Source organism: Ambystoma mexicanum, chromosome 12 (genome assembly GCF_040938575.1).
Source record: "Ambystoma mexicanum isolate Mex_15411 chromosome 12, UKY_AmexF1_1, whole genome shotgun sequence".
Lineage (NCBI taxonomy): Eukaryota > Metazoa > Chordata > Amphibia > Caudata > Ambystomatidae > Ambystoma > Ambystoma mexicanum.
In genome coordinates, this window is record NC_090936.1 from 922,036,551 (window position 1) to 922,053,695 (window position 17,145).

A 17,145-nucleotide genomic window follows, 5' to 3' on the forward strand; every position below is an offset into this window, starting at 1 on the left:
GGCAGCTAAAAACTTGTCTGTTCTGAGTCTGACTTTTACTCCTCCCTCTCTGGCGGTTCACTGCCACCAGCGCCTTGACGCATTCAGGTCTTTACTGCGCTTTATAAATCTGTATACAATACAATAAGGGGGATGCCATGTCTCACCGAAAGGTAGCTAATTTTTACGTGTCCTCTTCCTTCTTTTAACCTGTCTAATGTAAGGCTGTTTCCTACCCTTCTCAGACATCATGGGACTGGTTGTACAATATCCCATAACCTTCTGTGGTATAGGGTTTTTTTTTGGAAAGAGGGGATAGTGGGAGATACTGACCCTAAAATCTTTTCTGGGCACAGATGCAATCAGACTCAAAAGAACACCACTGTGCGTATGTTTCACAATAGAAAAGCACAGCAGGCGTTTAGAATACATTTATTTCTCCCTGCATATCTGATCTATTCGTAAAACGAAACAGAAAATATTTTTGTGGCAAATTTAAAAACAACTGTTTTCTGGGTGTCTAGTTAGTTGACTAGGCATCCCTCGTGTAAATGGTTGACCGGTTTCAGTGGTATTCCGTTTCTTGTCTTCCACTTTCTTCAGGACCCAATATAAATCCTTGTTCTTAATATCTATGGTTGCATGCAGATTTTTCTGGGGTCAAAACAATATAACCCACAACCCTCCGTCGTGTTCCTACAAAGAGAACCAAAAAAGAGATAATTGTGCTCTTAGTGATGCCAGAGTAAGGGAGTGTGCAATTGTTAGGCAGAAACCTGTGCAGTTCCCTTAGGGACCACTGCAAACAGTTTGCAACTACAGGTGTTAGCAGTAAACCCAATTGTTAGCAGTCTGTACCACCCAGATTTACCTGGTAGGCATGGCTGAGCAGTCAGACTTCTCTCAAGAAGAGTTAGGCAGTATATAGAGAATACACAATAGGGCTAAAAATACAGTAGCACAAGCAAACACCGACCAGAGCTTTGGTATAAAAGTATATAATTATTTATGTAAAAACACACTTGTAAAAATACACTGGCACTAATGTGTCAAGCAAGTTCAAACACAGTCACTAGAAATATACACACCTCCCTGATTAATTATTTGACAAGTCTAGGTTAATACACCACTTATTTAGTAAAAACAGAGGTGAGCGCGTAACCATAGATGGCACTCCAATAATTTGTTTAAAAAGGGAGAGGAAAGGCAGAATAGGAAAATCACGCAGTACCAACACTTTTAAGAACCCACAGCAAGTCAAGAAAGGCAGGGTCTATTGTAGAGCAAAATGTTCATAGGCCAGGCCCACTCTTGGAGAGTGCAAGGCGGAATGTGCCCAAGATCACACAGTGGAAATGCACTCAAAGTCTTTGCAGAAAAGTCAAGAGGTTGGATCAAGTTAGAAAGGTAATGTTAACAGGTCCGAGGTCACCCCAGGATAGAGAGTCGAGGATTTACGGGACACCTTGGACAGTCTGTTGCAAGGGAGACCAGGCGGGACACAGTACCTGAAAGGTGAGAAAGCTCCAGCAGGGGCAGTTGTTCCTGGCAGCGGGTGCAAGTCGGGGCTTCGTCCAGGGGAAGAGAAGATCTTGACATGGAGGAAAGCTGGAGGCCGTTGCACTACCAGGGAAGAAACCAGCTGCAGAGTTTCCCGGTTAAAAGGTACTACCCTTTTATTCGCGGTAGTGGTGAGGCGTGGCTATCCGGCCGCCGGGGTGCTTGGCATGGGCGATTCGACCACGAGACGATCCAGGAAGGCGAAAAAGGCGAACTGGTTGGTCCCACCAGCTCAAAGGGAAGAAGACTCGTCGGGAAAGTGGTGAGTTTCGTACAGCAGGGCTCCACCGGTGGTGTCGTCGTTGTAGATGGCTCAGCTTCTCCCCTCTTCGGATTCTTTAGGTCCTGTGGCGACTTCTGAAGTTCCAGTCCCCAAAGCCCTGCTTTTATGCAGAACACCCCCAATCAAACATGCTAAGTGGTCAGCCGGGCGGCTCACCACTGGGCCAATCACACAAGACTGCGACTTGAGTTGTCAAGGCAACTCAGTCCAGGGTGCCTATTCCCTCCTCCCACACATCCTGTAGACCCAGACAGAGTGGCACCACTTTTGGAGGCTTCTGTGTAGAAGCCCGCCAAAAGTGGAACAAAGGGCTCGACTTGGGGTTAGGGTTTCAGAGGCAAACACAAATGCCATTTTAAAACCGAGTCCTGGCAAAAAGACTCAACCGGGGAATAAATATTAAATAACATTGCACCAAAAAGTGGTGCGTTTAAAATGAATGGGAAAATCCCATAGGAAATATTCCGATGGGATATTTTGCGTGGTATCCACTGCCACCAGCCAGAAACTCGACAAGGGGGACTGGACAGTGCCCCCTTGGAAAACAGACCCAGGGACAATCGAATTACCCCTACCAGTACTTCCACAATATGATGGTTTGTACTGGTTCTGTTCATGATTAAAGACTAGTAAAGCCAATTGTGACTTTACATGCCCTGGGAGACAGTAGTCAGTCCCATGGTATGGTGTCTATGTTTGGGGGTCACTATGACACCCCTGTGTTACTGCACTGAGGGTGCTGTGTAACACACATACCAAAAACACATGACACCCTATGGAGTAAAAGACCCCATAGCCCATAAAACACATTACATAGTCAAAGGACTTTCTCAAATCATGCCTAAGAGAGGGAGAAAAAGAGTCTCACTCTTAGCAGGAGAACAATTTAAACCCCAATAATCCAGCAAAGCTGCTGTGGGACTCACTAGGTTTGGGAGGTTCTCGAAGATTCCGGCAGAGGGGGAGCGAGGCTCGGACCCGCCCCCCAAGGTGAAGGCCCCAGGCGTACAGAAGGTGACGATGGCCTTAATTCACCCTGCTAAGACCTCGATTGAGGATGTCGCCGCGGCCCTGGCTCAGCCTGTGGAGGCTACACCAGTGGAGGCGACCTCAGGACCCAGAGTCTCCCTGCCACTGCGGAGTGAGTTGTCTTTCAGGCTCATTGAGAAGACCTCCACAAAGTCCTCGTTGGAAAAGGTGGGGGAGGGGCTGGTGCCATCGTGGATACGGACACGACCTCTGAAGAAGAGCTCATCGAAGTCGTGGAAGAGGCCCAGCCCATCGGGAGGGATCCCGACGAGGGAGCGACGGTGTCGCCGACTAGGCTCCTCAAGAGCCCTTGCGCCCATCGTTTCCGGCGCCGCAGTACACTTCGGCGGCCATTTTGTCAGCGATTCAGTCCTTATGCTCGGAGATAAGGACAAGGTTGCCCCTCCCCCCGACGGAGGTACCTGAGCCGACGGGGGAACCGGAGCCAGGACCTTCGGAGAGTCCACCGCATAAGAGGAGGACGACGCATCCTACGCCACCTCTCCCACCTCTGCGGCCTGCTCTGCCTTTCCCCCGGTCTACTACCCACGGGGATGATACAGGCACGGACACGGCTACGACAGGTACAGATGACGACGGAGGCGACGACGGGACTTGTCCCCGTCGCCCCCTGCTCGGGCGTCCCCGCCCGACGAGATTGGATCCTTGCATGCCATGATTTCCAGGGCATCCGAGCTCTTCCAGCTCTGCCCAGAAGAGAAGAAGAAGGAAGGGTTCCTTTACCAACGGCGCGAGGCTAAAAGGAAGACGGTCCTCGCCGTACCGCTTCTTGATGACATCTGGGATGAGGGGCTCGCCCTCCTCAAGAACCCTGCCACGGCGCCGGCAAAGATGGACCGGTATGAGAAGAAGTACCGGGTCCCCGACTGTGATGCTGGAAATGCATCTGAGGGACAGGGCCTCTGAGTCCTTGTCCTTTTTCTGTTTTTACCGTGTTCTGTTAAGTTTTCTGCCCCGGAGTCCATGTGGGACTCCTGGCAGTGCAGCTCTCTCTTTTGGTTTGGTGAACAGACCCATGGGATACCCTTATGGCACCCATGGGTAGGGGTACAACCCTGTGCCCCTAGTGTATGTTTTTGGGCACCTATGGGTGACCCCAGAGCAGGGTATGGGCTGGTGGCAGCTCCGTGCTGAATTTGACAGGTGCTCCGGGTGTCCTCCATTTTGGGATACTCTGGCCCTGCCATTGGGATCTGTTGATTCCTAATAGAAAACAAGATGGCCCCTGTGGCCTCTTGCTTTCTATTGCCTGTTATCTTGTTTTCCCAAAGTCCTGGGAAGCCCTGTCTCTGTCCCTTCCCCCTGACTGGCTGTTGGGTGGAAGTTCCATGTATGGTATTGTTGTAAAGGCCCAGCTAGACTGGCTGGAGCCTTCCCAGTGACTGTATGTTGTGGGTACCTCCTGTGGGTGGGGCCCGGGTGAATGGAGTGTGTGACCAATATACACTTCTTGTTGTGGTTGTCTGGTTTCTGGCATGAGAGACAAAGACTGAGACAGCCCTGCCCGAAACCGGCCTGAATGCAGTGTGTAGTGTTGAATGGCTGGGTACTTGTCCCGATCCACATTCCCTGTTGTGAGTGTCTGGAAGGGAGGAGTGTGGCCTGAATGCACTGTGTGCCTGATTGGCTGACTGACTGCATGAATGCCCTGCAGTATGATTGGCTGCTGAGTGTGTGCCAGCAGCGTGGATGAGAGAGAGGATAGTATATCTGGGGACCTCTCACCACTGGAAAGGTGTTCAGAAGGGACCTTTGGTTGAGAAGCGACCATTGTGCTCTTACAGCAGCCAGGGAGCTGAGTCTCCACTCTACGAGTAACTGGAACTGCTGATCCTCGACATCCAGCTGGAAGAAGAAGACTTGCTGTGGCATTTGCTTAGACCGATCTGAAGGCTGACGAGATCGTCGAGGGCTGACCCGAGAGAGGACCTGGTAAGGCGCCCTCTTCCCGTGCTCCGAGGGACCATCGAGCACCGCTCCATCTTCGCCGAAGCGCCCTGGAAGACAGACCCTCGAAAGGCTGTCGACCCGAGACGGGACCGCTGAGGAGATCGAAGTGAAGCACCCAGACATCGACGCCGTCGAAGTCCATTGCCGTCGACCAGGGTTCACAGGTTTGTGTAACCGCTGGAGGCCCGTCGAAGTTGTGTTGCCCAGCCGTGGGAACCACTTGACGCCGTGCCGCCGACGACCGGAGCCGTCTGCTCCTTTGCCTAAGAACATTCAATCGAAGGACTCTCTCGACCGCATCGTCGACCGCTTATCCTGCCGGAGAAAGTCGAGGCCGACCAACGCGCCGAGGAGAAACCTGCCGGTGGGTTTCCCGCCACCCGACGACCTCAAAGACTCGGACGACTCGACGCCCTTGCTGGGCTTCCGTCTCTACAATCTTTGCGGTCCAGAACTATTGTCATCGAGGTGCCCCGCACACCTCCGCCTTGCAGGACGCCGACGCCGACGAGCACCGCTCGGACGAAGCTGCCGCCTCTTCGACATTGTTCTACCTCGTTTGTCGACGGACGTTCGACGCCCCGTGCCTCCCGCTTGAAAGGGAAGGCATTCAAGAAGGGCCGTCGATTCCCCGTCGCCAAACAGCGAGTCCCTCGACGTTTGTCGACGCCCTCGAGGAGCTCAACTCCACCAGGTACATTGGGGGGGTAAAAACATTATAGGAGAGAATAAGACTTGCAGAGCAATATATGGACTGGGCTGGTACTATATCTTTCTTTACAGGTTGCCCAGGTGGGGGGATCTCCACACAGAACTGTGCCTAGTGGTAGGGGTCAGTATTCTGCCTATTGCTCAACCATCTTATTTTCTCTCCTCTCTATTGCTGGTTTCACTCTATTGGTCTGGGTGATATTGTACAGTATTGTTCATGCACTTCAATGAGATCTAGGGTGGTACCACTTTAGGATTGTAAATATTTGTCATTGTAGATTTTGCCAGAGTACAAAGTGAGTTATCATGATAAATTTACATAACCTTAACTTTTGATTATATAAAGACTGTGTTCTAACCAATACAGAGTGTGGATATTCCTTTGTGGGGGCTTGGGGGATACACTGTACTTAAGAACCAGCCTGCATCACCTCCTGAGAAGCTAGGCCTTGATTGCTCGACCATTGCTACCGAATAGAGAATCTTGGCTGGGGTCTCCTGTGCCTCCCCTCCACCATATAGGGAGCGGAAGTACAGACACCCCTCACCGGTCGTTGAGGCCCGTCTCTCACGCCGACGCTGCCCCGGACTCGGTCATCTCGGCGGCGGCAAAGAAGAGAGCTGGGTGGGCATCGGCCTCGACATCAACTTCCCCACCGGGCGGCGAGGGCAGGAAGCTGGACACGATGGGACGACGGATCATCTCATCCGCAGCAACGACTATCAAGGCGGCCAACGCCCTGGATATCGTAGCCCGCTTTGACAGGGAGTTGTGGTTCAAAATCTCCCCTTTGTTGGACTTCCTTCCGGACGCCAAAAGGGCTGAGGCCCTTGAAATCCTACAGGAAGGTGAGATTGCTTCGGACCACGCCATCACGGTGGCAACGGACATCGCCGACACCGGTTTCTGTCAGTTGGGCAACGGCGTTTGCTTGAGATGACGAGGATGGCTCAAGGCCACGGATTTCCACCAGGACGTACAAACCAAGGTTTTGGACATGCCCTTCAACGGGAACAACCTGTTTGGGAAGGTGGCTGATGAGTCCCTTCAGGCCATCAAGACAGACAGAGACTGCTGGGCACTGGGAGTGCTCCAACGACGACGGCCGTCCTTTCGGAGCTCCGGAGGCAGACAAGGTGCCTCCAAGGGATCCGGCAGTGGCTCCTCCACGTACCGCCAGGTGGCAAGATCTTCGTCCCAGAAAGCCTACAGGGGACGCGGCAAGTCAGGTGGTGCCCATCGTCGTCGACAGGGAGGTCAAGGAGGCAAGGCGGCCTCCAAACAAGATTGAACCAACAGTGGGGTCGGGCCCCCGCCGAAGCACCCCGGTGGGAGGCCGGCTGGCGAGGTTCGTCAGCGTATGGGAGTCTATCTCCACCGACCGTTGGGTGTTGGATGCCCTGGCCCAAGGGCATGCCCTAGAGTTTCAGAAGAAATGTCCTCGTGTTCCACCCATGGCCAGGAAGGAAAATCACGTCCCTCAACTACTGTTGGAAGTAAGGGCGATGCTCAAGAAGGCTGCCATTGAGCTCGTCCCAAAGAGGCTTCGGGGCTCCAGAGTTTACTCAAGGTACTTCCTCATAAAAAAGAAGACAGGAGGATGGCGCCCCATCCTGGACCTGCGACGACTGAACAAGTACATCAAGGCACAGAAGTTCCGTATGGTCACCCTCCAGCACGTGCTGGGACAGCTGGAGGAGGGCGATTTCCTGTCGTTGTTGGACTTGGAGGATGCGTACTTCCACATCCCCATTCTAAAAAGACACCGAAAGTTCAAGTGTCTTGCACCGGTGGCGCCGCGGCTGCGCCTACAGGGGATCCACGTCTACCCCTACCTGGACGACTGGCTGATCCGGGCAAGGAAAAGGGAGCTTTCCGTGGAGCACACTGCAAAGACCGTCCAGCTGCTCACGGACCTGGGATTCTCCATCAACTTTCCAAAATCCCACCTCGTTCCGTCGCAAGTCGCCCTGTTTCTGGGAGCCAAGCTCGACACAGTGGCACGGCTGGCCTCGCCGTCGGAGGAAAGGACCAGGACCATTCTGGGCAAGGTGCAGCGTCTGCTGGCCACGGACATGGCAAGGGTAAGATCTATCAAGTTCCTCCTCGGGATGATGTCCTCCTGCATTTATCTGGTGCGCCTTTGCAGGCTTCAGATGCGCCCCTTACAAGAGTTCCTCGACGCCCGCTGGGTCCAGTCGACTGGCAGCTTCGAGGACAGGATCCCTCTCAACGAGATGTTCCGTCAGGCGATCCGGTGGTGGGGTACCCGCTCCCATCTGTCGGCGGGCATGGACTTTCAGACCCCAGCTCACCAGGTGACGGTGACGACGGACGCCTCCCTGGAAGGTTGGGGAGCGCACTCCGGAGATCTTCACGCGAGAGGCCTTTGGCTCACGGAGGAGAAGTCACTCCATATCAACATCTTGGAGCTCCGTGCAGTGCTCTGGGCCCTCAGGTCCTTTCTTCCGTCCCTCAAGGGCAAGGTGGTGAGGATCTTCACCGACAACACCACCACGATGTTCTACGTCCGGAAGCAGGGCGGAACCAGGTCCCCGGCCCTATCCAAGAAACCCAGGATCTGTGGCATTGGGCCGTCGCCCAACAGATGTTTCTGGTGCCTCTTCATCTGGCAGGAATAAAAAACACGATCGCCGACTCACTCAGCAGGGAGCTGCGCTCGTGCCACGAGTGGGAACTATGCCAGGATCAAGTGGATCGACTCTTCGATGATGGGGCGAATCCCAAATCGATCTCTTTGCGACGGCGATGAATTCCAAGTGCCAGAGGTTCGCCAGCAGGTTCCCCCAGCCGACGAGCATGGGCAATGCTTTCTAATTCCCCTGGGACGGCCTATTTCTTTATGCGTTCCCTCCGCTGTCGTTGCTGCTCCGGCTCATCAACCAGCTCAAGAGGTCCCGGTGCAGGATGATCCTTGTCGCACCGGCGTGGCCCAGACAGATCTGGTTCCTGGACCTTCTGGACTTGTCAACGTCCACACCAGTCAAGCTGCTGACGGACGCAGACCTTCTCTCCAGAGAAGGAGGTGCCATTCTTCACCACAACCCAGAGTCGCTGAACTTGCAGGCCTGGCTCCTGCAGCGCTAGAGTTTGGAGGGTACGACATCCCTGCCGACTGCAGAGAGGTTCTTGCAAAGGCCAGGGCGTCCTCAACTCTCAAGTGCTACGGACATAAATGGAAGAGGTTCTCTGTCTGGTGCCGTGCACAGAAGATTAACCCTCTGCGGATTACGGCCCCTCAAGTACTGCCGTACCTACTGTCGCTGGCCAAAGCTGGACTGGCTCACGCCTCCATCAAAATACATCTGGCTGCAATCTCCTGATATACCAGGACTACGGGATGGGCTTCCTTGTGGTCTCATCGCCTGGTGAAAAATTCATGAAGGGACTATTCCGATCATTCCCGCCGGTGAAGGCTCCTGCCCCGGCGTGGGATATTAATGTGGTGCTGACCAGGCTCATGGGGGCCCCATTCGAGCCTATGCATTCGGTGCCTTTGAAGTCCCTGTCATGGAAGACAGCTTTCCTCGTGGCCATCACCTCCGCACGACGAGTGGGAGAGATCCAGGCCCCATCTGCAAGCCTCCATACTTGACTTTTCATGACACGAGGGTGGTGCTGAGGACGCACCCCTCCTTTATGCCCAAGGTGCCGTCGGACTTCCACCTCAACGAGCCCTTGGTGTAGCCAGTTTTCTTCCCATCGCCTTCGTCGCCGGCCAAGAGGACTTTGCACTCGCTGGATGTAGCTATAGCGCTGAAGTTCTACGTGGACAGCACAAAGAGTTTTCGGAAGACGTCGCAGCTGTTTGTGAACTTTGGGACTGTGAATCAAGGGAAGGCTCTCTCGAAGACTTTCATTTCCAGATAGCTCTCCGGCTGCATCATGCACTGTCACCCGTTGGCAAACCGACCGCTGCCCGGCAGTCAGAGCCCATTCGACCAGAGCGATCACTGCTACCACGGCGTTCCTGTCTGGTGTGCCCCTGCTGGACATCTGCAGGGCTGCAACGTGGAGGTCGACGCACACCTTCACAAGATTCTACCGCGTCGATCGGGACTCGAGGGAGGAGTCCAGGGTCGGCCAAGCAGTGCTGCGTAACCTGTTCGCCTACGGTTAGCCTGGTGAGGAGGAAAATGATGCTTAATGTTGATTTGTTGTATTGCTTAATGTCGAGCCTGTTGCCACCTCCCGTGGTTGTGCATGTGTGTACTGCTATGCATTCTCTTATTCATGAGCATGTGAATCCATGCCAGACCCCATGCTGGAGAAGGAACAAGTTACTTACCTGTAACTATTGTTCTCCAGCATGGGTCTGGCATGGATTCACATGCGAACCCTCCCGCCTACCCCTCTGCGGCTCTTCACTTGGTCATAATGCCACTTTACGTGCTACCAAATCTGAGGATGGCTGCCGGAGGCGGGCTTAGGGAGAGGGAAGTCATTGGCTGGGGGCAGTATGACCCAGAGACCAGTGATTGGTTACTACTAAGAAAGACGGATCAGAAACGAAACTGATACTGATTTTATTCTATACCGAGGAGTCCCGGCCTGACGACAGGGAATATTCATGAGCATGTGAATCCATGCCAGACCCATGCTGGAGAACAACAGTTCCAGGTAAGTAACTTGTTCCTTCTGGTCTTACTCTAAGAGGTATTTCCCTACCTAACACAAAACTAAGAGTCTGTCCGATGTCAAAATGTCCAAAGCAAAATATACTGTGTCCAAATTACTATTCTGGCCCGCATTAACAAAATTAACTCTAAAGTGAAAAGAGTAATGTCTTTGGCCTTGTATACAAATAAGTTCAAAAGGAAAGGTGTAACTCAAACATAAAAGTTCCCAGTGGATAAAGTTCACAGTTCCAGGGGATTGCTCCCTTCCCCTAAATTCCTTCTTCACTGTGCTTTGCACTTTTAGGGATATCCGTTTCCTTGAATTTCCTTTGGTCGACAAACAACTGGTATGCAAAATAACGTGGCTGTTAATCCTAATTGGATAACTGGTGTAGTTTCCTGCCCCGTTTCTTCTCCTCTTTATATGATTTCAATACAGTCTTTGGCTTTTCCTAATGTATCCTCATCAGGAATTTCTTATATGATGTACTTTATACACTGTTCAACCACACCTTGCCTGGTGCGCTCTCCTGCCAGGGCTTTCCCATATGAACCCACTTGCAACATGAATCTGCCTGGTATACTCTCCTGCCAGAACTTTCACATATGTACACTGTGCACACTTGTAAACTTGACAATTTCCTATATTTATTCAGGTCTGTCTCTTTAAGAAATATTGTTTCGAGGGGATTGGGTCCTCCGACGTATTCCATATCTTTGACAGTAATCATCACAGCTGTGCTGCTTCGGAAAATTCTCGACGTCGATGCGCCGTCCCCGAGGACCTCCTCCGAAGGCCGACGTCACCCGATGTGATAGGTAGGACGCACGACGCCCATAGCCTCAGTTCCGTTTTTTCCGCGAACTTGTTTGCTTCGTGAATCTCGGTACTCCTCGACTCTTTGGAGTTTCTGTTGTAATCTTCTCGGTTCTTTGAACCTGTTTGGTTTTGTGAAAAAAGCCTGTTCGTGATGTCTACCTCGTCTTCAACTCCGCGTCCGGGCTTCAAAAAATGCAGGGACTGTGGGTCCCAGATGTCGGTAACGGACTCGCACGACGCCTGCCTCTGGTGCCTCGGGGAGGCCCACGACATGGACGACTGTGTCGACTGCGAGTTGCTCACGGCCAAAGCCTTGCGGGAGCGCAAGAAGTTGTTGTCGGTAGGTAGGGTGTCTAAGCCCCGGAAGTCGAGGTCTGCGGGGCTTTCGACGGATGAATCGAGAGGCGACTCTCTGCGTCATCGTCGGAGGTCCAGTGGGTCTCCTTCCAGGAGTCGGTCTCGCCACTTCTCTGCCTCTTCGAGGCATTCCCGGAAGCGCCGTCATCGGTCACCTTCCCCGTCCTCTACCGAGGACTCCGCCCGTCGACGGGTCGCTTATCCCACCATGCAAGCGACACCGGAGGAATGGGCTTCCTTCGGGAAGAAGATGTTAGCGATTCTCAAATCGCAGGGCACCGGTCGTCCGCGCCTACGAGTGGGGTCGGTCGTGATCAGTCGAGAGACACCGCTCATACGCCTTCGGGCTCGGGTGGTCGGCACGGTTCGCGGGAGAGGTCCCGCTCGGACAAGGGTAACCGTTCTCACCATGCCCGTTCCAGGTCCCGGTCCTCGACATGCTCGAGACCGCGTGATCCTGTGCAGTCTTCGAGGAAGACGTTGATGCCTGTGGTGCCGAGGTCGTTGACGGCCTCCAAGGGGGTCGTCGGCGCCTAGGTCATCGAAGGACGCACTCGGAGCTCTGGCTTCGAGGCCTGTGTCGATGCCGTCGATGCTGGCGGCGCTGCAGCTGACGTCGACGCTGATTCACTCGACGTCGACGCCGATTCTCTCGATGCCGGCGCCGATTCGTTTGACGCATTTCGAGGCGGTGGTGTCGGAGGGGCCCCGTGGCACGGGGGAAGCCCCTAGAAAGGCTCTGGCTAAGGTCAGGCATAGCTTTGGTCCCCAGGGGCCTTCCTCTCACCACCTGGAGTACATTTCAGAGGTTTATGAGGGCTCTGATGAGGGCTTGGTTCAGGATAGGGTGCCAGATGAGCTTCTCTCGGGCCGTAGCCAATTTGAAGACCTGAGGCAGTCACTGCATGATGCCATTGGACTGGACACCTCTCCGGAGGTTAAGTTTTGTAGGCCTCAGCCTGGCACCCATGCCGATTCTTCGTACCGGCGGCTTATGTCTCGGGTCACTGATGGGATGGTCGGCTCCCCCAGGGGAGTTTGTTCAGGATGATCTTACGGACATCCTCGATCTTGGTCCCCCCACTGACCCGGTACTGCCGTTTCATATGGCTCTGCAGAGAAGGGTGGCGGTGGCTTGTACTGCTCCGGAGAGTCTCCCGGCAGTGGGCAAGTCTTTGTCGCGAAAATACCGTCCAGCCAGTAGCGACCCCTGCTACTTGTCCAGGCACCCAACTCCGGAGAGTTTGGTGGTGCAGGCGGCTACGGCCCCGGCAAAGCAGATGTCGTATCCTACCATCCCTCCGGATAGGGACGACAAACGTTTTGATGGCTGGGCAAAGAAAGTGTTTTCTTCAGGGGGTATGGCGCTTCAGGCGGCCAACTTGTATCTGCCTTGTCTCGTTTCACACACACTCTGTGGAACTGTGTTGCATTAGCGGCTGAACATATTCCCGAAGGGGACGAACGGGATGGTTTCCTTGCTATGGTCCAGGATGGCAAGGATGCCATGTGTGAGGCCGTTCAGTCGGGTTTGGACATGGCAGATTGTGTCAGCCGGTCCATGGGGCGAGCACCGTAATACGCAGGTTTGCGTGGTTGCTGAAGTCGGGGTTCGCTCCTGATGTACAGTCCTGGCTCCTCAACATGCCCTTTGACGGTGAACATCTTTTTGGCAGCAAGGCTGACGAGAGCCTTGAGAGGTTGCAGACCTCCAAAGCTGCAGCGAAGTCGTTGGGCGCTGCAGTTCGACAACCTCCGCCTTTTCGTCCTAGGGGACAACAATGGAGGGGAGGTTCCTTTCGTTATTACTCATCCTTCAGTAAAGCGAGAGGGGCTGTCAGTCAAAGAGGCCACCGTAGGAGTACCAGAGGTAGAAAACGGGGTACTTGAGGTGCCAAAGCCACTCGGGCAGTTGCCTCTTTGCCTGCAGCCGCTACCACTCAGTCATGAGGCCATGTCCCATGGTTCACCGGTTGGTGGAAGGCTGGCGCAGCATCTTGTAGAGTGGCGTGCCATTACTTCAGATGTGAGGGTTCTGGAGATCATAACCCACGGCTACTGTCTTCCCTTTCGGCAGAGGCCTCTCGACAATCCACCTGGGAACCTCTCTTTGAAGAGTCCGGATCCGCTCCTTGCGCAGGAAATTCAAGCCCTGCTGGAGAAAGGCGCCATAGAACTGGTGCCTGTAGCGGAGAGGAACAAGGGATGGTATTCTCCTTATTTTTTGATTTCGAAGAAAGACGGGGGATTGAGACCCATTATGGACTTGCGCGGTTTGAACAAACTCCTATGGAAGGACAAGTTCAAGATAGTCACTCTCTCTCAAGTCCTCCAGGCCCTTCAACTTCAGGACTGGTTGGTGTCTCTCGACCTCAAGGACGCTTACTTCCATGTGCCGATCCATCCCAAGCACAAGAAGTACCTGAGGTTCGCAGTTGGCGACTCGCACTTTGTTTCGGGTCCTGCCGTTCGGATTGACCTCTGCCCTGAGGGTTTTCACCAAGCTCATGGTGGTGGTGGCAGCGCATCTCAGGAAAGGGGGGATTCACGTCTATCTCTACCTGGACAATTGGGTGATCAGGGGGAGCTCTTCCGAGCATGTCCTGGATCATCTGTCCGTCACCTGCCACTCCCTTCACAAGCTGGGCTTCTCCCTCAATTTACAGAAGTCCCATTTGACGCCAACGCAGCGGCTCCAGTACATCGGAGCAGTGCTAGACACATCCCTGGGGCTGTGTTTTCCTCCCCAGGTGAGGGCTCTTCACATTCAGCAGATGGTGCACAAGTTTCAACTTGCCCAGATGCTCCCGGCGTTCGAGTTCATGAGGTTGCTTGGCCTCATGGCATCCTGCATTCTTCTGGTGCCAGAGGCTCGTCTGCGGTTGAGATCTTTGCAGTGGGCACTCGAGATGCAGTGGTTGCAATCTTCAGGCAGAATGTCGGACCCTGTACAGGTGCCGCCCTCGGTCGCCCAGGGCCTTCTGTGGTGGGCTGTCGAAGGCAATCTGATGAATGGGGCTCCGTTTAGGCTTCCCTGGCCGGAGGTGACGATCGTGACGGACGCATCCCTCACGGGATGGGGTGGGGAGCTCATGCCAACAAGTTGACAAGTCAGCGGCTGTTAGTCTCCGTCAGAGTCCAGACTCCACATCAATCTGTTGGAGCTGAGGGCCGTCAGGCTACCCCTGAAGGCTTTTCTGCCGACTGTGCAAGGAAAGAGTGTCCTGATCCTGACGGACAACACGGTGGCCATGCACTACCTCAACAAAAGGGGGAGGGTGGGGGCAGGGTCACTTCCTCTGTGCAGGGAGGCGATGCAGCTCGAGTTCTGGGCCATCCAGCAGGAAGTTTCGATCTCGGCTGTTCATCTGGCCGGAGACGACAACGAGACGGCGGACGCTCTGAACAGGCAGAGCACGATCTCTCACAAGTGGGAGCTGGCTCAGGAGATTCTCCTGGAGATCTTCGCCCTTTGGGGGAACCCCTCAAATGGATCTCTTCGCCTCCAGTGTCAACCGGAAGTGCGAAAGGTTCTGCTTGTGGGAATTTCCTCCAAAAGGAGCCTTTGGAGACGCGTTCGTGGTGGAATGGTCATTCCCACTGATGTACGCGTTTCCTCCAGTCCCCGTCATCCCGCAAGTACTGCGGAGGTTCGGTTCCCGGATGATCCTCATTGCTCCGGCGTGGACCCGGAGGACGTGGTACCCGGACCTTCTCGACTTGTCCATCGGCCCTCCTCGTCGTCTTCCCTACCGAGACGATCTGGTCTCACAGGAGGGGGGCCAGGTTCTCCATCCAGAGGTCAGATCCCTCAACCTTCACGTTTGGCTTCTGAAAGGTTGAGGTATAAGGATTGGGACCTCCCTGAAGACGTGTTGGAGGAGTTGCTCTCTGCCAGACGGCCGGCAACAAAGTCTCTTTGCCGTTGGCGTAAATTCTGCGACTGGTGCAGAGTTAAGAATGTGGATCCTTTTGAATGTGACATTCCCATGGTTCTGTCTTTTTTGCTTTCTTTGGCCTACAGGGGCTTGCAAGTGGGTACCATTAAAGGTTACCTGTGGGCGCTGTCCTTATTTAAGTGCTCGTCTGAAGAATGTTCCTATTTTAGGGTTCCTTTAATTTCTCAGTTTTTGAAAGGGCTCACTAATGTGTTCCCTCCGTCACCTTTTCTGGTGCCCGGTTGGGATTTGAACCTTGTTCTCAAGTTTCTGATGGGTGCTCCGTTTCAGCCTTTGCATTCTTGCCATTTGAGACTGTTAACTCTTAAAACTATGTATTTGGTTGCGGTTACTTCCGCTCGCAGAGTGAGTGAGTTGCAGGCACTTTCAGTTAAGCCACCCTTCACTGTGTTTCATAAGGACAGGGTTGTCCTTCGAGTTCGTCCTTCCTTTCTTCCGAAGGTGGTTTCGGAATTTCATTTGGGCCAGAAGGTTGTTCTTCCGGCATTCTATCCTCCTCCGCATCCTGAGAAGGAAGAGGGGAGGCTCCATAGGCTTGATCCTAGGAGAGCATTGAGCTTTTATATTTCACGCATGTCCCGGGTCAGAGTGGACGATCAACTCTTCATTGGTTACGCTGGAAAGCGTTTGGGACAAGCTGTGACGAAACAGACTTTGTCGCGTTGGATTATTTTGGCTATCTCCGAGTGTTACTGCTTGGCGGGTAAGGACCCACCGGCTGGCTTGCGGTCCCATTCATCCAGGGGTATGGCTGCATCTACTGCCCTACAGAGGGGTGTTCCTATTTGTAACATCTGTGATGCAGCCACCTGGGCTTCTGTACATACTTTTGTACGTCACTACTCCCTCGATTCCATCCGAGGACAGGATCTGGCCTTTGGCAAGGCAGTCCTTTATTCCGCAATTTGATTGGGCATGCTAAATTTGTGTTCTAAATTCTTTTCCCACCTCCTTGTTTTGGTACCTCTTTGGGAGTCTGTCAAAGATATGGAATACATCGGAGGACCCAATCCCCTCGAAGAACAAGTTACTCTCTTACCTGGTAACGTTCTTTCGATGGGATGGTCCGACGACGTATTCCATATCGCTCCCTCCCTACCTTCTCCGCTGCAGAATTTCTTATGCGATTGCAGCTTACGTTTCCGCAAGGCCTTGTGTGTCTGACTGGCAGAAGACTGGTGGCACATGTTCTGGGGAAAAAAACTACAACTGAGGCTACGGGCGTCGTGCGTCCTACTTATCACATCGGGTGACGTCAGCCGTCGGAGGAGGTCCTCGGGGACGGCGCATCGACATAGGACGCAGAAAATTTTCCGAAGCAGCACAGCTGTGGTGATTACTGTCAAATGTATGGAATACGTCGTCGGACCATCCCATCGAAAGGTAAGAGAGTAACTTGTTCGTCCCTTGTGCTTTCTAATATGCTTCATTCACTTCTATTTGCCTTCGGTAAACTTGCCAAAGTGCCCTGATGTCACTGCTTCCCTTGGGTGGACTAACCGGCTCTCTGTGTCGTGTGCCGGCTTTCCTGTGGCAAGCCTGAAGCGGCTTTTCACCGTCCCCTGTCTGCTCTCAGGGTTTGCCGGCTCTGCTCTGTGGCTTCTCTGCCTCACGGTTCCCGCTCGCCTGCCCTGCACTTCTCAGGGCTCAATCGTCATGGAGGCTGCTTTTTGGTACTTGCGCATGCCAGGAAGCCTTTCTCTTTCCTTTCGCAGCGTCCTCACAGCGTACCATCTCCTGTAGCCTACTCTCCTCTGCGTTTTTGGTGAGCCGGGTGGGTCCAAGGACCTCGCACCAACCCTGTGACCCACGGTCGGCACCAATAGGATAAGACT

The 17,145-nt window shown here is 53.6% G+C and overlaps 1 protein-coding gene across 2 annotated transcripts in view; it reads left to right on the forward strand.

The window, feature by feature from the left end:
- Nucleotides 1–17,145, forward strand: part of LOC138514114 (resistance to inhibitors of cholinesterase protein 3-like) — an 819,949-nt gene that overhangs the window by 668,698 nt on the left and 134,106 nt on the right. The gene's annotated exons all lie outside the window — the stretch shown is intronic.